We start from the raw sequence: 9,319 nt of genomic DNA on the forward strand, positions 1-9,319 counted from the left end.
GGAACCCATCTAAATGATTTAATAAACTAATGGTACCCCCCTCTAATTTCATTACAAAATAACAGATTAACACCGTCAATGATCAAACTCGTTCGCTGCATTGCGTTGCGGCAGGTCATTGTCCATTTTACTCGAACCACCAGCAGGCGCAGGCTCCAATGAGCACTGGAGTTGTCGCCAGCGTCCTCGGATGGCGACATTGGCGGCATGGCGATGGCAGAACGTTAAAGCAATGCCGGCTCGACTTGGCTCATTTCTGCAGTGGTTTCGCGATGGCCAGCGTACACTTATTGCAAACCGATAAGACGCGAGATATGTCAATGTCAACATAAACATAAGCAGCGGAATAAATACACATGGGCAGTGGCAATCAATGCCGCTCTCCGGCGACCTCGTCGCAACCCGGGCTCCATAATCGGAGCTACACGAGGAAATGTCAGGTTTGATAAAATATTGGCCAGCACACATTCTTACTCAGGAAAGTCGTCGGGACTCGAAGAAGAGGGAAGTTGCCAGACGGCAGCGGGGAGACCCGGGGAGACAAGAGGCGCAGCGGAGCCCCAGAGTCCGATAGAATAGATGGATGCCTGGACCCAAGTCTCCCAGTCTTTCAGCTTTTTTGTCGAAATGGAGATGGAGATGAAGACGGCGACGAAGACGCTTTGTCGGCAATTACTTGTGGCGGTGTGAAGCGATGGATTTATTGCTCCAACAGCTAATCAACCAGCTGAATTTATCGCTGACTTCATTCGACATTTAGAGTCTCCATACGGATACTGGGATACTTGGATACTTGGATACTCGGAGCTGTGCATTAGTTGTGATTGCGATGAAGCCGAGCCGCCAAGTCAAGACGAGTGTCATGGGAAAATAAAAAGTGCGGCTCAAAAAAAAAGGGACACCAATCACCAATCAAGGGGCGGCCGATGGACTGATAGGTGCAAATTGCTGCTTTGATAAAATGTGATTCCCCCGAGTCCAAATCAGTGGCTTAACAAGCAGGAAGCTTGAAAACGAAACTGAATGTATTTTCTTAAATGCTTGTTCTCGTGAATAATATTACTTGAATCTTATCACTTGGGATCTCTGCTACTGCTATTAATCCCCAGAAGCTGCTGCCCCTATAATTTGTTTTTATTCTTATGCATTGAACCAATAAATATTTGAATTTTCTTAATGCAGCAATTAAAATGGACTCAATGCAAGATATCGGATTCTTTACTCTCGATTTGTGTGAACTGAACTTCGGTACTTGAAAGGCATTTGAGCTTCCGTTTAACGGTTAGAGTGCTCCACTCCACACCGCTCCACTCCACCTTGCTTCATTTGAGTCTGCTTCTCTGCTCCGCATACCGGCCATAAACAACTTTTTCTCGGTTTCGGCTCTGCGGTGCCATCGTTCCGTAATTAATAGCGGCTCATGCGTGGCAATTTAAATAGCCGCTAATTGTAACCACCGTCAAACAAAACCAGTTAAAATGCCAGGAAATGGCCACCGTGCAGAAGGCAGCGCCATAGCCATCGCCATCGTGAGCGCCACATAGCCACCATAGCCACCATAGCCACATCTCCATATAGCCAGCAGCAGAAGCAGCTGCTGCCGCTCGCACTCCTCTGAAATTTGTAATTCTGCTCTTAATGCCGGCGCATATTTCATTTGCATCTCGGCCTGGCCCAAACCGGAGGCCAGCTACCAAGAAGCTTAGGCAGGCAGCGGCGCAAATGAAGTACTCCGCAGGATGCTAATATGCGACCATGAGCCGGTACTGGTACTGGTTCATTATTTTATTTTTTTTCTTTTGCTCATTTTCGTGCTCATACTTAACACCAACTCGCACTAAGCTTTATATTGGGCGGGTTTTGGCTTTAAGTTGGCCCGGCTTGGCTTTGGTTTCGGTTCAAGTATGCAAATTCCCTGGACTCTGGACATCTGTTCTTCTTAAGGTCGTTACCTTGATGACACCACCGTTACTCGAGAGGAGGATCCCATTATTTTTCATTTCTCATCGTAACCTGATCTGTGTACTTAAGTTTCCATTAAAAAACTGATTACTTTTACGCATGTAGTATTTCCTCGGGAAGTCAAGATTTTTTCCTTAATAGCGCACTTGTACTTGTTTGCATTAAGTCGATAAGAAAAAGTGTTCAGATATTCTTCGAGTAGAAACTTTGTTGGACACGCTGACATCCTTATTAATTTAGTGTTCAAGATAAGGTTAGCCTAACCAGTTGGTTAGACAACAAGGGCAAGAAGATCCCACGACAAATCCTCAGGTTTGGTAACATGAAACCGAAAAGAGAATGAAAAATACCGTAAAGCGATACAAAAACATCTTTTAAATTCCTCATTTATGGAGGAGGCATTTCCCACAACTTCAATTTAATGTTTAAATAGCAAAGATTACAGCACTTAAAGGAAACACAATTAATTAGTCGGAATTGAGGAATTCGTATTGGAAAGCCTGCTATCCTAATTAAAGTCCTGCGGTTGCTTTATAAGAATTTTATCAGAACAACTTTGTTTTAAGTAAGTAAGTAAGCATCTTGATGCAATTTAATCTGCTGATTGGTCGAAAAACCAGTGATTATTCGGATGGCAGCCGGCGAAATTGGAATTGCTCGCCAGATAAATGTGCGGGATAGGATGGGATGCTGGATACTGGGATAGTGCCTTTGCTGCTGATTCGATTGAGCCAGGCCGATGTGATGATGCATCTTGGCCGCGGCACACAAACAAAAGAGCTGCAAGGGACTAACCAAGAGCCAACTATCCGGTTTGGTGGCCAAAACCCAGCACAGTTGGCAGTGGCATCTGCAAGGCGATGCTCTGCTCATGGCCTGGATCAATTTCAATGCCTCGCATCCGTTAGGTGACCTCGAGAACTTCAAAGAATTTGAATAGCTATTGAAAATTATGGTGCATGGATGGAATGGCCGCCGGCCAAAGAAAAGTGTTTGGAGCACGGAGCCATGGAGCTATGGAGCCATGGAGCTGCCGGTTCCGTTCGGTTCCCATATCCCAGACCAGCCACAATTCCAGATCCTTGTCTGCCATCCACACAGATGTACATACATGAGCTCTGGAGTGTACTTACTTGACCCTAGACGGCTGGGTCTTGCTTTCCTCGCCCGATGAGATACTTTGCGCTATAAGTTTATGCAGATAAATGTGGCGACGTCTTTATTTAACAAGTAAACAAGGCCAACGAAAGGCCTCAACAGCTTTAAATGGAGTGGATCTGTTCTCACTTGAAAGGGTACATGGTAATGATTTGGCTTCAAAAGGTGTGAGCACAAACTATTTATTAAGGAAATTCACAAGATTTGCAGTTATTTAGAAGCTTGGGTATTGTAATGTATGTACATAGTCAAAAAAGTTGTAATATAATTTATCATTTTAATCAGGAGATGAGAAAGCAGTAAAGAAGGCATTTCCGACCCCATAAAATATATATTTTTTGGATCAGCATTTATACCCGGATTGATTTAGCTATTTCCGGTAACAAATAAATTTTCGAAATTTTTTTATTTATATTATATTAGCCTAATAAAACCTAACTAAGGAAAGCTTTCTGAATCAAAATTGATGCCTTTTTGGCTTAGTTATGATAATTATAAAAGTTTGACATATCCAAGAAATAAGCATATAAAAATATCGATTGAATATAGAATATTATAATACTTATTGCTGTGTCACCTTTTATTTAAAATTAATTAAGCAAGTTATGGCAATAAGGAAATTAATCAGCTGAACTAACTATATATGTATGTATGTATGTATAATTGTCATGGTTTAGACTTACCCCAGTAGAGGACACGTCATTGCTTGATTTCATCCAGTTCAGAGTTATTTTCCTGGTGACTCCAATTAGACTTATCATCGTAGTGAACTTCTTCCTGGTTATCCGGATGTGTTCCATTGGTCGGGTGATATTTTTGAAGTCGAAGAGCAATCACTATCACTATCACCATAGAAGTTGACACGGGGGCGGCCACGGACAGACTGAGGCCGGCGGGCCGGCAGTGCCTCTATTTATACTCTCCAAGCTAAGAGAAAAGAGAAAGTGAGATAGAGAGCAACAGAGATACCCCTACAGCTAGGTTAACAGAGAAAGTGAGAGAGAGAGAGCAACAGAGATACCCCTACAGCTAGCCTAACAGAGAAAGTGAGAGAGAGAGCAACAGAGACACCCCTGCAACTAGGCAAAGAGAGATGGAGAGTAAGAGTTGTGCCTAGCGTTATAGTTATTTGTGGAGTTACATGAGGGGGTATGAAATATATTTAACGATCATATATACAGCAGCTTTATGATATAGCCGTCTGATTTTTATAAAATTTAAATCAAAATAATAAAATAATACCAAATGGCTTTAGCTCAAATTAAATGCAAATTTGTGGACAACTGGATAAGTTATATTTTGTTTTTTAAAAATGTTCCGATCGTTCCTATGGCAGAGAAATGATATAGACGTTCGATCCGGCCCGTTTCTGCTTATATATAGTGAGAGCATATATAATGCTAATTCATATAGCTTAAAAAATGAGAGATTAGATTTCTCAGAAATAGATAGACGAACCTGTTGTTCATCCTGATCAAGAATATAATATAATAATTTTAATAAAATACTCTTAGGCAGTTTAAAAAGATAAAAACCTTCAAGAATATATTATTTAATTCAATGATTCCAATCCCTCGTGAATACATATGGACACGTGGCATACTCTACCCCGGACTGGTCTCGAAAATGGGTCGAGCCCAAAAAAAAGAACTCGCTTTCAAAACGCAATATTGATCTATGTTCATTGCCAGGAGATCGATTAAATATCAGGCGAAAGGGAAAACGCAGCAACAGCGCCATCAACAGCTCCGGCAAACAGCCCCCCGTTGACTCCACTTTGGCAATCCGAATCCCAATCCCCGCCTGCCACTGCCACTGCCACAGCCGGGTGTCGGGTGCCGCCACCCACTCGGCATCGGAAAACATGTGCCTATTGACAGAATATTGACAGAAGCTATTTCACTTTTCGGGGTGTGACAGACATGCCGGCGTTGCTTTTGCCCGTTGCCGTTGCCGTCGACGACTGCACCGCCGGCACCCCATTCCCAACCCTCAACCCCAAATCCTTCCAGAGAGCAAACTGGGAGCCCACCCCCCAAGTCACCCAAAATCAGCAACTTGCGGCGAACTAGTATGAGCGATAAGGGGCAGTCAGAGGGGTTCCTGGGAGGACTGGGTTTCCGTCTGTGCCAAAAGTTTTGACTGCGATTCAATAAACAAACGGTATTATTAAATAATGCGCTCGTTTCGCAGCGTCGCAAGTTGGCCGAGAAATCGGTTCCGCTGCCCGATTTGTCTTATGCAGAGCAGCGAATGCAAATGGATTAATATTCATATATATCCAAAGCCCAAAGTTACACTGGCAAAAAATTCATGAAAGTCTTATGCCCATAAAACACGGGACAAATATTTCTTTAAATCTCTACTTTTCTTGGAAACTAAGCCAGGATCAGCCATGATATAAAGGGGAATGTTATTTTTATGATCTATTTATGCAATATATATTCAAGAATTGTATTCTTTCGTTCAAAAATCTTACCTTTATTTTATAAAAAATTGATTTTTAAATGGATTTTGTGATATATATCAATATCAACATAAATTTCTCCACGTGGAATCACAGCAACTTGCGCCTCTTTCTGCCTCTAAATTCGGCACGGCGCCGCTCGGAGGTGTTTTAATGAATGTTGCCAGGATACAGGTGAGGCCATTTTGTTATTTTTATTTGCTTTGACAGTCGGCACTTGAGCACCGGAGAAATCGGAGGAGTCCGGGAGTCGGAGTCGGAGTCGGAATCGGAATCGTTCCGCGTACATTGGCCAGTGTTCGAGAGACTGAGGGAGCGATCGGAAATCGCGCCATGCGGACGCCCTTTGCCAATTTCGATTTTAATTTCTCGCCGGGCTGCCAGTGCAAAACGGCGGGAGTGCTCGCCCTAGTGTCCATCTCGTGTCCCGCCGCCACGTGCTCGTGTCCCACGTGCCTTCTGGTCATCATCCATGGTGCGCATCGGGACCTTCTCTCGGCGGTCGTCGAGCGTTGCGGTGAGTGCCTCCCTCTGGCCATGTGCAAAGTGTGCAACAATTTGGGGAATTCCTACCATCGCCCTGCATGAATAAATCGAATATGGCTTGAGTATGTAAATTGCCGTTGATATGAATGAGAGTATGTGAGCAGGGCTCAAACATTTTGTACAGGTAAGGTCTCCCAGCACCTACACCTACACCTTCGCCTGAGCCACTCAAATTAACGCCCGGGAAACGTGTGGCGTGCGACATTGGCACCCTCAATGAACAACATGTGGAGCACACAGTGTGTGGCAGGTGGATAGAGTGAAAATATAGGGCGGGAAACGCCAATAATTATAAAGCTTATCATGTCGAACATTTAAAGTAAAATAGGGACCAAAAAGGGATACAGCTTTGCCACATTATTAGGTTCCTTATAAGAAAGGGATTAAATTTGTTATTAAACATTTAAATATAAATATAACCGATGAGGATAGAGGATAAGGAATCGTTAGCAATTTTATATCCATATTCCAAAGTATCTTCGGACTTAATTAAGGCCTAACATTAATTACGATAAAGTCCTTTAACAAACCAAGATTTTTGATAAAATTATAAGATATAAATTCTCTTAGGATATACTGATGAAACAAGAAAACTGTTTTTAAATATATTAATTAATAAATTTGTAACTAGTCTGATAAATTATTAAGGAAACTTGATTTTGATACAAAAAAAGTGTTTCTGAGAAAGCTGTTTATAAATCATATATATAATAATCAAAGGTTTCGGATTAAATCTTAACAAGCCAATAAACATATGAAAAACATGAAAGGCAAAATAAATTCATAAAGAAATGTTATGTTACTGGTGTCCTTGAGGTTCTGAGCTATAAAATTCTACCAAATATAAACAGCTCATAACTTATATAAGCAACCATAAGCCCAAGGATAATCAAAGGTCTTTTAGGCATGCTCCCAATAAAATATTTCCCCCTAATCTATGCCCAGGTTTTTTTTTTAAGAAAGTAGAGGCAATTCATAAATCATTTTTTATTGGAAAGAAACGTTGCTTGTGCCACACACTCACTCTAGGTGGCTGACCCCAATTGGGCTAGGGTTCAAAGCTGGGGCTATTTCAAAAAAATTCACCCATCTACCAAGCCCTTTTCCCGGACTCCAACTTGGATGCACGTAAATCCAGTGAAATCTCGTTGAAAGGGAATTTGGCCATTAAAGCAGAATTTTTGATTTGCAATCAGGGGTCAGTGCGTGGATTGCGTGAATTCGAAAATATAGTGGAGGAGAGCCAATAGGGAATAGGAATAATTAAGTATTCCAATATGCTTCCCACAAGCGGCGGTTAAGAGCAGAGCTCGCATGCAAATAAAACCTCAACAAGTCAAACCGGAAACCCAAACATTTCGTTCAGTTTGCCTTTCACGAACCCACCGAGAGCGAGGTGTAGGTGTGGAAAAACTTCTCGGACCCCAGTCCTCGGACCCCAGATCTCGGACAGCCCGAGCTCCAACCACCTGAGATTCCATATAAACATATACCAGATATATACATACACCCGAGCTATGTATAGCCAGGATTCATGCCACCATTCATCCTGTTGTATAAATTAATGGAAAGTCCAGTAGCGTGTTTTGACCATGGCCGGTAACCATGGCGTTTGGGGCCAGGCGGTATGGAAAAATAGAGAGAGGTCACTTCGGGAATATGTATGCAAATTGGATTAGGGTGTCTCAATGACATTCTCCGGAGCCACATTTCACCCGAACGGGTCGAGGGTTCGCCGAAACACCTTGTAAGTGTATACACTTAAGGCCGGACTTGGTATAAATCGCGGCTTAATTCATTAATTTACTCGGACTCGGACATTGCCAGAAGGGGGAGGGAGGGTGTACTTCACGGTAGTTTCCACAAATTCAGCCCACAAACCTTCCAGTGGAGGTCCTTCGTCCTGTGGCCGTTAGCGCCGCTCGCATGCAAATCAAATTCAAAGACCTTTAGACGTGGTCAAGACTCCGAGCCAAGCGGTAACGAGCGGGTTTTCCCAAAGTTTTTATTCGCCGTGACGCGTTTTTTCCTACATTTCTGTTCTGTAATATGAAACACGACGAGTTCTAAGTGGTTATACAACCGAAAATGATCAATTAATACAAAATATTTTAACAATAAAAAGTGTTAATAAAAGCAAAAATATAATTCTAAATAATTCAGTGTTTCCATAAATCAATCAATCAATCATTAAGTGATAATAAAATGCTTAATTACTATAAATGAATGCTACTCTAAAAAACACCTATGCTTCATAAGGTGTATTAAAAATTCCATTTCAAATTATCAACTTTTAAAGGTCCAATTAAAAGCCATACCTTCGTGACATAGAAAAGATTTATTTTATAATTTTGCAATCAAAATCTGTCTATAGTATGTAAGAGAGTGTGAGACGTTAATCTCTAATAATATAATTTCCCCACACATTTATAATTTAAAATCGAAAAATGTGTAGATAACATAGGTCAATAAACTTGATATTTTTTGGCAGAAATATAAACACGACAAGGCTGTCCGTCCGTCCGTCTGTACGTCAGAATCTCAGGCGAAAAATCGGCCACATGCCCGAACATTTTCAACAAAAGCCAGATTAATTATTTTCAGGCAGTGAACTCTTTCTCTTGCCTCCACCTCGTTCTATTGATTACCCTAAAAATAATTTGAGAAAGTGGAGACGGAGCTGCTAACTGCTGGGTGCCTTGCCTTAGCGGATCCGATTCCGAGGTTGTTGTACCTCCGACTTCGATTCCAGTCTAGATTCCCTGGCAAAGTGTTTTAGTTGGTGTAGATAAGCAGCACGAGATGATCTAGTAACCACTTCCTAAATAGAGCATCAACAAAGGGCCTTACCCATAGACAGCATAGAGTACGTGTGAAAACTTTCAATTCATTTACGTTCGTAGTTTGGCTTTTTTCGTGGAATGGCTTTCAATCTTATGGCCAAGTTCTTTCTTTGCGGCAAGTTGCCAGATGCAAAGAGTTACTTGCTGGCACTTAGGGGCCGATAAGGGGCCATAAAACCAAATTGCACCAATGCAGGGACTTTATTTATTTGGGTTTAACTATACTTATTGTTTAACCGAGGCAGCCACATGTTGCAGCCTGTCATAGTTCCGGTGGCGAAGCGCATCGCGTGATTTGTGCTCTATATATCTACTATATAGATATACCTAAATGTGTGCATTT

Source organism: Drosophila serrata, unplaced genomic scaffold (genome assembly GCF_035046125.1).
Source record: "Drosophila serrata isolate PLE 108 unplaced genomic scaffold, ASM3504612v1 contig_382, whole genome shotgun sequence".
NCBI classification, from domain to species: domain Eukaryota; kingdom Metazoa; phylum Arthropoda; class Insecta; order Diptera; family Drosophilidae; genus Drosophila; species Drosophila serrata.